At 39.7% G+C, this 16633-nt stretch overlaps 3 non-coding genes across 3 annotated transcripts; all 3 read right to left on the reverse strand.

Annotated features, from left to right (window-relative positions):
- Positions 1-1652: 1652 nt before the first annotated feature.
- On the reverse strand, positions 1653-1725 carry trnak-cuu (transfer RNA lysine (anticodon CUU)). Its single transcript has one exon. It is a non-coding gene; the product is annotated as a tRNA-Lys (tRNA).
- A 1783-nt stretch (positions 1726-3508) lies between these two features.
- Positions 3509-3581, reverse strand: trnak-cuu (transfer RNA lysine (anticodon CUU)). The gene has a single exon. It is a non-coding gene; the product is annotated as a tRNA-Lys (tRNA).
- A 1787-nt stretch (positions 3582-5368) lies between these two features.
- On the reverse strand, positions 5369-5441 carry trnak-cuu (transfer RNA lysine (anticodon CUU)). The gene has a single exon. It is a non-coding gene; the product is annotated as a tRNA-Lys (tRNA).
- Positions 5442-16633: the final 11192 nt, after the last annotated feature.

Consider the following 16633-nt stretch of genomic DNA (forward strand, 5'->3'; position numbering starts at 1 on the left):
TTGCAGATTGGTGGGCTCAGGATCTCATTGCTGCTTTTTGCATATCATGTGGTCCTGATGGACTCATCGGTCTGTGACCTTCAGCACTCACTGGATTGGTTCGAGTGTGAAGCGGCTGGGATGAGGATCAGCGCCTCTAAATCTGAGGCCAAGGTTCTCAGCAGGAAACCGATGAAGTGCTTTCTTCAGGTAGGGAGTGAGTCCTTACCCCAAGTGAAGGCGTTTAAGGACCTCGGTGTCTTCGCGAGTGAGAGGACCATGGAGCGTAAGATTGGTCGGAGAATCGAACCAGCCGGTGTGGTATTACATTCTGTTTATTGCACTGTTGTGACGAAAAGGGAGCTGAGCTAGAAGGCAAAGCTCTCGATCTACCGGGCAATTTTCGTTCCTACCTTCACCTATGGTCATGAAGGCTGGGCCATGACCGAAAGAACGAGATCCAGGGTACAAGCGGCTGAAATGGGTTTCCTCAGGAGGGTGGCTGGCATCTCCCTTAGAGATAGGGTGAGAAACTCAGTCATCCGAGAGGAGCTCGGAGTAGAGCTGCTGCTCCTTCACGTCGAAAGGAGCCAGTTGAGGTAGTCCTGGCATCTGGTAAGGATACCTCCTGGGCGCCTCCCTAGGGAGGTGTTCCAGGCACATCCAGCTGGGAGGAGGCCTTGGGGAAGACTCAGGACTAGATGGAGAGATTATATCTCCAACCTGGCCTGGGAACGCCTCGGAGCTGGTTGATGTGGCTCAGGAAAGGGAATTTTGGGGTCCCCTACTGGAGCTGCTGCCCCCGCGACCCAATTCTGGATGAGCGGTTCAAAGTGTGTCTAGAAGAACACTCCATTGTAGTTCTAGAATGGTAAGTTGCAGTTCTAGAATGTTAAGCTGCCATTCTAGAATGTTAAATTGCAATTCAAGAACAATAGGTTGAAGTTTTAAACATTTTATAAGTTGTGGTCCTAAACTGTTACTTACAGTTCTAAAAAGTTACATTTTAGTTCTAGAACTGTAAGCTGAAGTTTTATAATGTAAAGTGGCAATTCTAGAATGTTAAACTGCAGTTCTGAAATGTTAAGTTGCAGTTATAGAACAATAGGATGTAGTTTTAGAATTTTAAGAGTTATGGTCCTAAAATGTTACTTATAGTTCTGCAATGATATTTTGTTGTTGTAGGATGTTAGGTTTCAGTCCTACAAAGTTAATATGCAGTTGTAGAATATTAGGTTTAAGTTCAAGAATGTTAAGCTGCAGTTCTGGAACAATAGGTTGTAGTTTTAGAATTTTAAGAGTTATAGTACTAAAATGTTACTTACAGTTCTACAATGTTATTTTGTAGTTCTCGAATGTTAGGTTTAATTTCTAGAATGTTAAGCGGTCGATCTAGAATGTTAGGTTCTAGAAAGTTAACTTTCAGTTCTGGAATGTTAAGTCTCAGTTCTGGAACAACAACAGGCATTGTCACCAGACTTTCGTATGATCTGAGGAACAGGATGTCAGCACATGCCATGATCGTAGAATGCAGGCACATTTTAGTCTGGTAAATAACAGGCATTTTTACACTGGGATGGAAGTGCTAATTTTGCAATCGACAGCTGATCTTCCCCAATACAGCCACCTGATACTATGCAGAACTCACGGATTCCCACTCTCTAAAACACAACCGCCCAACGTGGGGCTCGAACCCACGACCCTGAGATTAAGAGTCTCATGCTCTACCGACTGAGCTAGCCAGGCACTTCTTAAGATTTGAGTTGCGGTTCTAAAATGTTACTTAAAATTTCTGAAATGTAACAGTTCCAGAATATTGGCAGTTCTAGAATGTTAAGCTGCAGTTCCAGAAAGTTAGGTTAAAGTTCTAGAATGTCACTTGGCAATTCTAGAATGTTAGGCTGAAGTTCTAGAATGTTAAGGTGCCATTCTTGAATGTTAGCTCTAAGTTCTAGAATGTTAAGCTGCAGTTCTAGAATGTTGGATGTAAGTTCTAGAATGTTAGGCTGCAGTTTTAGAAAGTTAAGCTTCCATTCTAAAATGATAAGTTACAATTCAAGAACAATAGGTTGAAGTTTTAGTCCTTTTATAATGTTAGGTTTAAGTTCTCGAATGTCAGTATGCAGTTCTAGAATGTTAGGTTGAAGTTCAAGAATGTTAATTCATTACACTTCTAAAAGGTTACATTGTAGTTCTAGAATGGGAAGCTGCACTTATAGAATGTTAAGTTGCAATTCTAGAATGTTAAACGGCAGTTCTGAAATGTTAAGTTGCAGTTCTAGAACATAGGATGTAGTTTCAAGAATTTTAAGAATTATGGTGCCAAATGTTGTTAACAGTTCTACAATGTCATGTTGTGGTTGTAGAATGTTAGGTTTGAGTTTGAGAATGTTAATATGCAGTTCTAGATTATTAGGTTGAAGTTCAAGAATGTAAGCTATCAATCTAGATTCTTAGGTCAAAGTTCTAGAATATTAAGCTGTCGATCTAGAATGTTAGGTCAAAGTCCTAGAATATTAAACTGCCAATCTAGAATGTTAGGACAAAGTTCTCGAATGTTAAGCTGTATTTCTAGAATGTTAGGTTTAAGTTTTAGAAAGTTAAGCTGCCATTCTAGAATGTTAAGTTCCAATTCCAGAACAATAGGTTGAAGTTTTAGAATTCTTTTAAGTTGCGGTCCTAAAATGTTGCTTACAGTTCTAAAAGGTTACATTGTAGTTCTAGAATGGTAAGTTGCAGTTCTAGAATGTTAAGCTGCCATTCTAGAATGTTAAATTGCAATTCAAGAACAATAGGTTGAAGTTTTAAACATTTATAAGTTGTGGTCCTAAACTGTTACTTACAGTTCTAAAAAGTTACATTTTAGTTCTAGAATGGTAAGCTGCAGTTTTATAATGTAAAGTGGCAATTCTAGAATGTTAAACTGCAGTTCTGAAATGTTAAGTTGCAGTTATAGAACAATAGGATGTAGTTTTAGAATTTTAAGAGTTATGGTCCTAAAATGTTACTTATAGTTCTGCAATGATATTTTGTTGTTGTAGGATGTTAGGTTTCAGTCCTACAAAGTTAATATGCAGTTGTAGAATATTAGGTTTAAGTTCAAGAATGTTAAGCTGCAGTTCTGGAACAATAGGTTGTAGTTTTAGAATTTTAAGAGTTATAGTACTAAAATGTTACTTACAGTTCTACAATGTTATTTTGTAGTTCTCGAATGTTAGGTTTAATTTCTAGAATGTTAAGCGGTCGATCTAGAATGTTAGGTTCTAGAAAGTTAACTTTCAGTTCTGGAATGTTAAGTCTCAGTTCTGGAACAACAACAGGCATTGTCACCAGACTTTCGTATGATCTGAGGAACAGGATGTCAGCACATGCCATGATCGTAGAATGCAGGCACATTTTAGTCTGGTAAATAACAGGTATTTTTACACTGGGATGGAAGTGCTAATTTTGCAATCGACAGCTGATCTTCCCCAATACAGCCACCTGATACTATGCAGAACTCACGGATTCCCACTCTCTAAAACACAACCGCCCAACGTGGGGCTCGAACCCACGACCCTGAGATTAAGAGTCTCATGCTCTACCGACTGAGCTAGCCAGGCACTTCTTAAGATTTGAGTTGCGGTTCTAAAATGTTACTTAAAATTTCTGAAATGTAACAGTTCCAGAATATTACTTGGCAGTTCTAGAATGTTAAGCTGCAGTTCCAGAAAGTTAGGTTAAAGTTCTAGAATGTCACTTGGCAATTCTAGAATGTTAGGCTGAAGTTCTAGAATGTTAAGGTGCCATTCTTGAATGTTAGCTCTAAGTTCTAGAATGTTAAGCTGCAGTTCTACAATGTTGGATGTAAGTTCTAGAATGTTAGGCTGCAGTTCTAGAAAGTTAAGCTTCCATTCTAAAATGACAAGTTACAATTCAAGAACAATAGGTTGAAGTTTTAGAACTTTTATAATGTTAGGTTTAAGTTCTCGAATGTCAGTATGCAGTTCTAGAATGTTAGGTTGAAGTTCAAGAATGTTAATTCATTACACTTCTAAAAGGTTACATTGTAGTTCTAGAATGGGAAGCTGCACTTATAGAATGTTAAGTTGCAATTCTAGAATGTTAAACGGCAGTTCTGAAATGTTAAGTTGCAGTTCTAGAACAATAGGATGTAGTTTCAAGAATTTTAAGAATTATGGTGCCAAAATGTTGTTAACAGTTCTACAATGTCATGTTGTGGTTGTAGAATGTTAGGTTTGAGTTTGAGAATGTTAATATGCAGTTCTAGAATATTAGGTTGAAGTTCAAGAATGTTAAGCTGTCAATCTAGATTCTTAGGTCAAAGTTCTAGAATATTAAGCTGTCGATCTAGAATGTTAGGTCAAAGTCCTAGAATATTAAACTGCCAATCTAGAATGTTAGGACAAAGTTCTCGAATGTTAAGCTGTATTTCTAGAATGTTAGGTTTAAGTTTTAGAAAGTTAAGCTGCCATTCTAGAATGTTAAGTTCCAATTCCAGAACAATAGGTTGAAGTTTTAGAATTCTTTTAAGTTGCGGTCCTAAAATGTTGCTTACAGTTCTAAAAGGTTACATTGTAGTTCTAGAATGGAAGTTGCAGTTCTAGAATGTTAAGCTGCCATTCTAGAATGTTAAATTGCAATTCAAGAACAATAGGTTGAAGTTTTAAACATTTTATAAGTTGTGGTCCTAAACTGTTACTTACAGTTCTAAAAGTTACATTTTAGTTCTAGAATGGTAAGCTGCAGTTTTATAATGTAAAGTGGCAATTCTAGAATGTTAAACTGCAGTTCTGAAATGTTAAGTTGCAGTTATAGAACAATAGGATGTAGTTTTAGAATTTTAAGAGTTATGGTCCTAAATGTTACTTATAGTTCTGCAATGATATTTTGTTGTTGTAGGATGTTAGGTTTCAGTCCTACAAAGTTAATATGCAGTTGTAGAATATTAGGTTTAAGTTCAAGAATGTTAAGCTGCAGTTCTGGAACAATAGGTTGTAGTTTTAGAATTTTAAGAGTTATAGTACTAAAATGTACTTACAGTTCTACAATGTTATTTTGTAGTTCTCGAATGTTAGGTTTAATTTCTAGAATGTTAAGCGGTCGATCTAGAATGTTAGGTTCTAGAAAGTTAACTTTCAGTTCTGGAATGTTAAGTCTCAGTTCTGGAACAACAACAGGCATTGTCACCAGACTTTCGTATGATCTGAGGAACAGGATGTCAGCACATGCCATGATCGTAGAATGCAGGCACATTTTAGTCTGGTAAATAACAGGTATTTTTACACTGGGATGGAAGTGCTAATTTTGCAATCGACAGCTGATCTTCCCCAATACAGCCACCTGATACTATGCAGAACTCACGGATTCCCACTCTCTAAAACACAACCGCCCAACGTGGGGCTCGAACCCACGACCCTGAGATTAAGAGTCTCATGCTCTACCGACTGAGCTAGCCAGGCACTTCTTAAGATTGAGTTGCGGTTCTAAAATGTTACTTAAAATTTCTGAATGTAACAGTTCCAGAATATTACTTGGCAGTTCTAGAATGTTAAGCTGCAGTTCCAGAAAGTTAGGTTAAAGTTCTAGAATGTCACTTGGCAATTCTAGAATGTTAGGCTGAAGTTCTAGAAGTTAAGGTGCCATTCTTGAATGTTAGCTCTAAGTTCTAGAATGTTAAGCTGCAGTTCTACAATGTTGGATGTAAGTTCTAGAATGTTAGGCTGCAGTTCTAGAAAGTTAAGCTTCCATTCTAAAATGACAAGTTACAATTCAAGAACAATAGGTTGAAGTTTTAGAACTTTTATAAGTTAGTTTTAAGTTCTCGAATGTCAGTATGCAGTTCTAGAATGTTAGTTGAAGTTCAAGAATGTTAATTCATTACACTTCTAAAAGGTTACATTGTAGTTCTAGAATGGTAAGTTGCAGTTCTAGAATGTTACTGGCCATTCTAGAATGTTAAATTGCAATTCAAGAACAATAGGTTGAAGTTTTAAACATTTTATAAGTTGTGGTCCTAAACTGTTACTTACAGTTCTAAAAAGTTACATTTTAGTTCTAGAATGGTAAGCTGCAGTTTTATAATGTAAAGTGGCAATTCTAGAATGTTAAACTGCAGTTCTGAATGTTAATTGCAGTTTAGAACAATAGAGTAGTTTTAGAATTTTAAGAGTTAGGTCCTAAAATGTTACTTATAGTTCTGCAATGATATTTTGTTGTTGTAGGATGTTAGTTTCAGTCCTACAAAGTTAATATGCAGTTGTAGAATATTAGGTTTAAGTTCAAGAATGTTAAGCTGCAGTTCTGGAACAATAGTTTAGTTTTAGAATTTTAAGAGTTAAGTACTAAAATGTTACTTACAGTTCTACAATGTTATTTTGTAGTTCTCGAATGTTAGGTTTAATTTCTAGAATGTTAAGCGGTCGATCTAGAATGTTAGGTTCTAGAAAGTTAACTTTCAGTTCTGGAATGTTAAGTCTCAGTTCTGGAACAACAACAGGCATTGTCACCACTTTCGTATGATCTGAGGAACAGATGTCAGCACATGCCATGATCGTAGAATGCAGGCACATTTTAGTCTGTAAATAACAGGTATTTTTACACTGGGATGGAAGTGCTAATTTTGCAATCGACATGATCTTCCCCAATACAGCCACCTGATACTATGCAGAACTCACGGATTCCCACTCTCTAAAACACAACCGCCCAACGGGGGCTCGAACCACGACCCTGAGATAGATCCCATGCTCTACCGGGAGCTAGCCAGGCACTTCTTAAGATTTGAGTTGCGGTTCTAAAATGTACTAAAATTCTGAAATGTAACAGTTCCAGAATATTACTTGCAGTTCTAGAATGTTAAGCTGCAGTTCCAGAAGTTAGGTTAAAGTTCTAGATGTCCTTGGAATTCTAGAATGTTAGGCTAAGTTCTAGAATGTTAAGGTGCCATTTTAAGCTGCAGTTCTGGAATGTTAAGTCTCAGTTCTGGAACAACAGGCATTGTCACCAGACCAGTTCTAGAATGTTAAGCTGCCATTCTAGAATGTTAAGTTGCAATTCAAGAACAATAGTTTGACATTTTACAAATTTTATAAGTTGTGGTCCTAAAATGTTACTTACATATCTAAAAGATTACATTGTTATTCTAGAATGGTAAAATGCCATTTTAGAAATGTAAGCTGCTATTCTAGAATGTTAAGTTGGCTGGCTGTTAAAATTCAGGTCAGAGTCCATGACTACACTAAGATTTCTGTCTTTGTCGGTTGTATGAAATTCTGTCATATTGGAACTAGTTTTGCTTGAACACAGTGACAACACATATCCTGTACTTGATATGGAGGCACTTACTGTTTGTCCAATCTGAATTTTGTCTTTGAAGAAGGAATTAAACTCATTGCAGGCCTTGGTAGGTAAAAGTTCAGATGCTACTGGTACTGGAGTGTTTGTTATCCTATCGACAGTGGCAAACAAAGCATGCGAAATATTATTGTTTCAATAGATAATGTCAGAGAAGAAGGACCTTCTTGCATTCCTCAATTCCAAATTATAAATACAAAGTCTCTCTTTATAGGTGTTATAATTGACCAGGAGATCTCTTTTCGCCACCTTCGTTCAGCTTTACTACACTCTCTTTTTTCTGTTCTCAACAGTGGGACATTTCTCCATGGAGATATTTTCTTACCAGAGACAACTTTGACCTTAATGGGAGCAATGGCATCAATAACATTTTTAATTTTACAGTTGAAATGATCTACGAGCTCAGTGACTGAGAGCCCAGAGAGCCCAGAGAGGAGAAAAGCTGAATAAATGTTTCACTGGTGTTGTCAGTGATATACTTTTTTTCTGATTATCATTGTTTGGACACTTTTGGGCACAGAGATAGTGCCGCTGAAGAAAAGCATTGTTAGTCACCACAACCTCGGAAGCATTCAGAAACTTGGAGACAGTCAAGTCCAGAGTGTGCCCCTTATTGTGCGTGGGCTCCGTCACATGCTGATTCAGTCCATAGTTGTCGAAAACACAACACAGTTCTTTGGTCCCTCTGTCCTGGGGGGTGTCAACATGAATGTTAAAATCCCACACAATGATTACACAATCAAAGTTAATGCAGATTATAGACAGCAGTTCAGTGACATCATCAATGAAGGTTGCACAATATTTAGGTGGTCTGTAGATATTTAGAAACATTGCTCGTGGGAAGACCTTAACTAAAGAGCCACATATTCAAAAGAAGCAAAATTTCCATAGCATATTTCCGTACAGTGGAATGAGACGTTAAACAAAATGGCGACTCCACCTCCTTTTCTATTCGCTCTATTCTCGCTCATATAACTGAAGTTATGGGGAGCTGACTTGATGAGAACAGCAGCATTGTTGTTATGGTCTAACCAGGTTTCAGTTAAAAACATAAATGTAGATTGTGATCAATATAAAATCATTGATTAAAAATGATTTCATGCCAAAGACCTGATGTTTAGTAAAGATAGTGTTAGTGTGTTTAAATTTTTTGGGACAGGCTGTAGCTGACAAGGAATGGATGCTAAATTTGTTAAGTTGGCAGTTAAGTGCTTATTCGCCGTTCTTTTTCTATTCACAACATAAATTGAGGAAGAATTGTACACACAGGGCCCGGGCTTGTCTTGAAAAAACTAATGAGTGTCACTAGGCCTGGCACATGTCAGTTAATGCTTGCTGGATTTTGTACACAAGCATCCTTATCAGTCTGGGGGTAAGGAGTTAGCTGACATCCTGTGTTGGAATAAAATGTATTCATATCATGTTGCTCATAATTATATTCACGTAGTGCATTATATTAATCATGTGTGTTCAATTCATTATATTTTGAGGCAAAGAGCAGATGTGGATAGAGTAGCCAAAAATTTTACTCAAGTAAAAGTACTGTTACTTACTTCCGAATAATATGACTCAAGTAAAAGTAAAGTAGTCATTCAAATATTACTTGAGTAAGAGTAAAAAAGTGCTCGGCAAAAAACTACTCAAGTAGTGAGTAAGTGTTGATTAACGTCTGATTTATTTTGTAACAAAAGCATCAATCAGACAAAAACACAAAATAATAGTCTTTATGGAAAAATTAAAGTTCATCCAATCAATAAAATAAAATAAATGAATTACAAAAGCTTAATTTAAAATAAGGTAAATTCAAGTTCTTAAAATAAAATCAATAAAATAATAAGAAATAAGAAATAAATAAGCAGAAGTAACACAAATGTCCAAACCTTTATACTTTTTTACCAGTCTCTGTACGCAGAACTAGAACAAGGCAGCCCATACTCTCAAACTGTCAAGCAGGCTTTCGGTGTGAGTGGCGCAACTTTAAAACAAAACAAAAACAACAACAACTTTTTCTATCAATAATTACAGCACCCAATCTCCTCTGTGGCTTTGTTGTAGCATTTGATCTTAAACTCTTAACAAAGTTTACAATCATTTTTAGAGATTTAAGGATGAGAGCACCCTCAGTTTTTATCAGCATGCTTGAAACGGCATATTTAACACTAGCACTGCCAGACACCGAAGAGTGACTGTGGTGTGTGTGTGTGTGTGTGTGTGTGTACAATTTCACCAAAACAAATCACAGTTATGTGATTATTAAGCTTCAACAGTAGTTGGCTCTCAAGGTTTTTGCTGTGAAGCTGTGATCGTTAAGCAGTGAACAGGAGTCCTGCATGACTGAAAAGTCTCTTACGCTGCAGATGCAGGGAGACCTGTGTTGACTTTGAGTGATAGCTTCTTGATGTGAGGAAAGGTGTGGAGTAGATCCATACCTGCAGGGGACAGACATGAAAGGTACCTCTCCAGCTTTCCTACTTGTGATTTTCCTAACTCCATGGATGCAAAGAAGTCGTCTTCATCAGAGAGGCTGCTGTTTGTACTGGTGACATCATCCAAGTCGGCGTCAAGGTGACTTCTGATGTAGTCAAGGCCTGTGACAAGATAATTATTTTTTTTAAATGTAGGTCTGCACATTATTCATATCCTTCTACTGTATAGGCTGTCAAGCTGATGGTGTTTGACTTTAAAAGCTAACTGAGCTTATTGCCACCCTGTGGTTTGTTACCGACAAGCTGTAATCTTAAATGACAGTAACATTTTACAGATTTATATAGGTCAATGTCTACTGGTTCACATTTCAAGTGATAAACAAGTATATCTACCAGCTTTTAAGATGTTCTCCTTTGTGGTCCAGGATTTCTGAATCTTGGTAGGAGTATTGCTGCCGCAGCTCAGGTTCTTTCATGACGTCTCCAAACCGTTTCTGGATCCCTTGCTGGAGGGCGTTAACAAGAGGTGTACACATTTTGCAAGTTGACTCCAACCTCTTCAGCATGTCCGACAACTGGTAAAGTGTTGGCAGCAGGAGGCCCATGCACAGATGATTCCCCTTGGAGGATATTAAGGGCCATGGCAACAGGCTTCATCACAGCAGCATACCCGACTAGAAACCCCATTTCAACTGGATTGAACATAAAAGATAGATGTAACAATAAAAGATAACTTATAGCTACTTCTGTTCCAATGTCTATTATGCATTGTACATGTTAAATACACAAATAAATAAAAACAAAATAAATCAGTATCCAAAGAAAACTTGAGACAACCCATTAATCAGCCAGGTATATTATTTGTATTATTCTTTAAAAAGAAAATATAAATTTTGTCAACTTACATCTTTATCTTTAATGCTGTCCAGACATTGCGAATTGCTTGTTCTCCTTGCTCTCGATGAATGCGCACAATCCTTTCTACAGCAAGGAACAGGGAGCTCCAGCGTGTCTGATTGGGTCGGAGAAACTGCAGCTTGCATTCACGTTCCACTGCTTCATGGGCCATGGTGGACCTGCTGGTTTTATTCCAAAGAGCATGACATTTTGCAAAAGCAGACCGAGACAGCCTCTGTAGGTTTCGTTTGTAGCTTCTCCTGCAGTGGCATCAACTGTGGATATGAGATTGAGTAGATGGCATGCACACTTTTGATGCCTTGGAAGTTGGTACTCAAGGCCTGTGTGTCATCCAGAATAGCAGACACATCTTGATACTCCACCTCTGACTCACTCTGATCTTCTGTTGCATCATCAAGGGTGGAGTCACTCTCCTCTTGTACATTGGTGGCTTCCTCCTCTTTCTCCTCACCATATAATCGAAAGGCCTTCAGGAAGTTTGAGCCACTGTCTGTTGTTGTCCTGGTTACTTTTTCCCTATGTGGTACTCAGAATGTATTTCCTCTAATGCAGCAGCAAGGACATCAAACGTATGCGAGCCTTTGACAGGTCTACAAGCCAATGCAGCGGAGTGCCTCTCCAGTGATGGTTGTCTATCCAGTGACAGGTGACACCTAAGTAGCTACGTTGTCTGGCAGACCAGCAGTCTGTTGTGGTAGCAACAGAGTTCACAGCACTCAGCTTTTTGATGATTATGCTCTTCTTGTGTTTTGCAGCTTCTTGTATTCTTGTGCATAACGTTTTCCTTATCATCATACTGTATGAGGTTGCAAGGTTTTAATCAAAGTCTTGAAGGATGGTGTCTCAACCACAGAAAATGGTTGGTTGGCCTCACATACAAAGTTTAGTACCAGCTTGTCAAGCTTTGCTTGTGTTACCCCCCCTGGGCAGAAAAGGCTGTGATTTTTGCATTTTTCACAGGAGTATCACTGGAAGAGGAGGACTTGCATTTTCTGTGGTTCTCCAGTAAGTTTGTGTACTCAGACAGTTTGTTGGATGAATCCTCTGTGGATAAAAAAAATATCTGAGGTTACAGGGAGAAAAAAAATACAAAAATACAATCCTGCTGGTACCTGACTTTTCTAAAAGAGTCTATATTTTCATTTAAAATGGTTTTATACACATGACATTACACAATAGGCAAGTAAAATAAAATAGCTTTTACCTATTTTGGCCATACATAATCATACTGACTGCTCAGATTTCCACAGTATTGTATTGTTTTATTATTTCGAGCTTTTGCATATTGGTTGCTTAGTAACTATCAGCGTCTCTGTCGGAGAAACGTCATAAGCGGTCTCGAGTAACAAGTAACTTTAACTGTCTATGGTAACAACTGTGGGCATCAGCAATGGGCCAAAGGCAAAGCCAGAGTCGGTAACGCTGGCTACCACAATAAATATGCCGTGAATGGACTCTGTTCTGAATCAGAAGGCAGCGCCGGGGGCTCGCTCTGTGATAGACGCGGTACACGGAGCTAGATGGCCGGTGGCTGCCTACGTGTTCATATAATTTTATACATCCTCGAACTGGCTTGAATCATTGCACACATCCTCTCCAAGGAGTTCACCAGCAGTGAAATTGTCCGAAAGATGTACATGCAGCAATGCAGAGGAGCTGAGAGCGGAGTTAATGGAGGAAAAAAAGGCAGTGGAGCATGGTCCGAGCAGGACAAATAAGAATAAGATACTTTTTGGTGTGATTTGCCTGTTATGAACTTATGTTGAATGAATTTCCATATAATATTTTCCGATATGAATGCAGCCTATAAAATAATTACGTTTTACTAAGCCATGATATGAATTATTGAAACGCGTGGGCTACTTAAGTGTATAATTAAACGTTAAATTGTACATTTTGGTGTTATTTCGTTTTCAAAACTTGTCGTTACAATACCTGCATTAATATTACAATTAGGTATTTATCTTGAGAGATTAGAGTTTGAAATGTGGCGGTCAAAATGACCGCTCACGGCAATTTTAGCTAGTAGTTATGGAATCCCGGCACTTCTAATATTAAAAGAGACTTAGCTATTACATCAAATTTGGATGGATGGATATAGGTAAATAGCTATATATAAGCAAAAAAAAAAAAAGTAACCTAAAAGACAAACATTCGCCTATCCACAGCAAAAAAACGAATTTAAGAAACTCACCGCTACATGTGGGGCGCATCGGAGTGTGAATGTGTGTGAGTGTTTATCTGATGAGCAGGTGGCACCTTGTACGGCAGCCCCGGCCACAGTGTATGAATGTGTGTGAATGGTGAATGTTTCCTGTAGATGTAAGAGCGCTTTGAGCAGTTGTTAAGACTGGAAAAGCGCTATATAAATACAGCACATTTACATTTACATGTTTCGTTAAATTTCCGTTTGTCGTGGTAGACAGAGAAGACACCGCATAATGTTGCTGCTGTTTTTCAATTTCACTACGGTAAACATACTTTCTATATGAGGCCAGGGTGTTCCTCCTCTTCTGTGTCTGCATTGCCGACGGTTGACTCTGACATTTTAATTTTGCTCCGACCGTACTGAAGCTAACCTGTCCCGGCGCCTATAGACAGCCAAAGTCCCGCCGATGAGATTGAGTATGACGAAACATGACGAAACTGCACAACTACGTTTGATGGTGAAACACAGTCACGTGGTAGAGCCTTTAGCAGAAGTCTCTGTCAAAATAAAACATTAAAATGAGGCGTACGCGGGGGTAAAAACAATGACGCGTAGAATACCAAAGAGGTAAAAAGAAAAGTAACGAGCTCATTGTAGCCCTTCTCTCCTCCAAATCTACTCAAGTACAAGTAAAAGTATAGTGATTTAAACTACTCCTGGAAGTACATTTTTTTCTAAAACTTACTCAAGTAAATGTAACGGAGTAAATGTAACTCGTTACTACCCACCTCTGGTAAAGAGCAAAAGCATTACACATATAGTGTGTTCCAAATCGCGCACTTCCCTAGTGCACTAACGGAAGTGCACTTCGTACACTACGTACTTACTTGGATAGTGCGTAAAATTTTACTGAGAGTGTCGCGCACTTCTTGATGTACTTACCGGAAATGACGATCCAACAGCTCATTCCTCCTCCTTCTTCTTCTGTGAAATTGCGAATTGCACCCAGAAAGAGAGCATTCCCGCCACCTACTGTCGCCCGCGAAAAATACACTTCTGCTTTGTTCATCAAGATGAATGTGATTGTGGTTATTGTTGCTTGTATCTGCCCTCTGTTTTTTGCGAGAATGAGAGGATTGCGACGCCGCCGTCGTATCATCCGCCTGCTTTTAACAGAAAATATACAGTATGTTGATATTCATACTTTTGCTCTTAATAATTTATAAAAAACACCAAAAACTAGCCATTATGAGTTATTTCAGCAAAAGTGGAGTACTTAAAATTATGTCCAACTGACGTGTTAACTTAAAGAATAAATGTTTTATTACCATCATTATTATAATAATAATTCAATTTTTTCTACTTGTTATACTGATGTATTTGCTTTAAGCTGCTGTAGTACAGATATTTCCCCTGTGTGGATTTCACATTTTCGAAGCTGGAACTAGTGACTTGATAAATGACTTAACTATATCTATTAATTACAGTGACAATACAAGAGTAAAAACAGATAACATTTAACACATTCAGTCCAGTTTTATTTTAAAAGACGGTCCTGCGTTACTTCTCCAGGCTCCAGACCCCAGGCAGTACTGCCAGGTCAACCACACGGTGCCATTGCTGGCGCTGTATTTTGACGGGGAGAGCAACATGAGGGTGGACTTCCGACTCTCTCGGGGATCCTTCCACGCCCTTATGGCCATCCTCGGCACGGGGTCTGACCATGGCTGGGGACCCGTCATTGAGGCCCTGGTCTTCCTCTTTTGGCTGGCCAGCGGTACATCCTACCGCGTGGTATCCAGGGCCTTTGCCATGCCACGGACCACTGTGCATCGCGCTGTCCACAAGACCAGCAGGAAGGTCCTCTCTCTCCTCCCCCAGGTTGTCCGTCTTCCGACAGAGGAGGACTTTCCTCATATTGGAGCAGGATTTGCGCGGCTGGCCGGTCGGCAGCCTTCCACAGGGTTGGGGCAGCATCGACGGCTGCCACGTCCGTGTGACCCCCCCAGCAGAGGACGCAGCCTGTTACTTGAACAGGAAGATTTTTCATTCTGTTCAGTTTCAGGCTGTGTGTGACCACACAGCAAAGTTCATTGATGTTTTTATTGTTTCCCTGGGTCAGCTCATGATGCGAGGGTTTTAAAAAACAGCCCCCTGTACTACCAGCACAGGTACCCTCCTCCTGGTTTCTGCCTCATCGGGGATGGTAGCTACCCCTGCCTCAGGCAACCCATCGCCTCATGACGCCCTTTAGGCAGCCTGTCCACAACACCTCCAGGTCCGCTTCAACAGTCACCTGTCTAGAGCGAGGTGTGTTGTGGAGAGGGCATTTGCCATCCTGAAGACCAGATGGAGGTCCATATTTTTGAAGGCGCTGGAGGTGGATGTCCTCTATGTACCGGAGGTCATTGCCTGCTGCACAGTCCTGCACAACATCTGCCTGACCAATGGGGACCTGCTGGAGCCAGAAGCTGATGTGGAGGGAGACGCAGAGGACCATCCTCAACCAGCTCCTCAAGGGCCATCTGTGGAGCAGAGGACAGGCAGAGGATGGCCATGATGTGCCTGGTGCCTGACCATAATTATGCCTAAATGTGATTATTGTAATTATATTGTTGTTCTGCTGTTCGTGTTCATTTGTGTATTATAATCTGTTTAAAAAAACATTTAAGCAATCCAAATGCATGTGTTTTCATTTAAATGTAATGATATAAAAGATTTGCTGTACTGTATATACACATTTCCCCGTGTGAGCAATGAGGAAGTAGGTTGTGTACCATGGCTGACATCAATACTATTCAGCTGCCGACCAACTGTAATACACCATATAGATTAGTTATTAGCAACAGTAATAACAGACAGATCAGATAGTTATTATTTATTTATTTACAAGTCTTTCGAGCACAGACAAAAAACGCTCCTCCCTCATTACTACCTCCCTGTCTCTCCTCTCTCTCCCTCACCCCCTCTCTCTCCTGTCATCCCTCTCCCTTATTTCTTTAAATGCCGTTCCTCTCTCTCCACTGCCTCCGATGCCGCCTCTCCTCTCTCTCATCTCTTGCTTCCTCTCTCTCCACTGCCTCCCGGGCCGCCTCTCCTCCTCTCTCTCTTGCCTTTCCTCCATATTCGCATTCCCTTCAAACTGTCATCCTTTTCTTGGAGGTCTTTGAGGGCCTGTGCGACATCCACCTCCTCCGGTTTGGAGTGGATGTGGCACAGGCCGTGGCTAGGTCCCTCTCTGGGGTCACCAATGAGGGGGCTCGACAACCGCCACGTCCTGGCAATGAGGCAATGAGGACAGGCGGTGTAACTGACGGCCTGCCCCCAATTGCCTCATCCATCAAGAATACCACTTCCAGGACGCAGCGGTTGCCTCACCCCCTCAGTGCTGACCCCAGATCTGGGGCACTTCAGATCCTACAGACAACGGAAACACACTACAGTTTAATTTCAAACGTCAACTACATTTTTTCTCAACTAAAATTGAATGTTCCCAGACATGGGGCTGATTAACTCACAATGATTTTCACAGTTAACCAACCTTGTATTTCTGTTTGAGGTTTTCCCCCTTTTTCTTGAGAAAACGGGGGTAACCCTACCTGCAGCCCTCGACTTTCAAGGTACGCCCTAACGAAAATACAATTTTGATGTAGCTAGCAATGTAAATATAGGTCCACAGATATAAATAAGAAGATGAGATATACATTTACTTACTCGTATCCATTCACTGCATTGCGCTTCCCTGTGAAGCTGGAGGCGTTCACCGTCCTCCACAAAATGAGGACCTCGTGTCCTCGTCTGTCCCTAA

This window comes from Etheostoma spectabile, chromosome 19, assembly GCF_008692095.1.
Source record: "Etheostoma spectabile isolate EspeVRDwgs_2016 chromosome 19, UIUC_Espe_1.0, whole genome shotgun sequence".
NCBI classification, from domain to species: domain Eukaryota; kingdom Metazoa; phylum Chordata; class Actinopteri; order Perciformes; family Percidae; genus Etheostoma; species Etheostoma spectabile.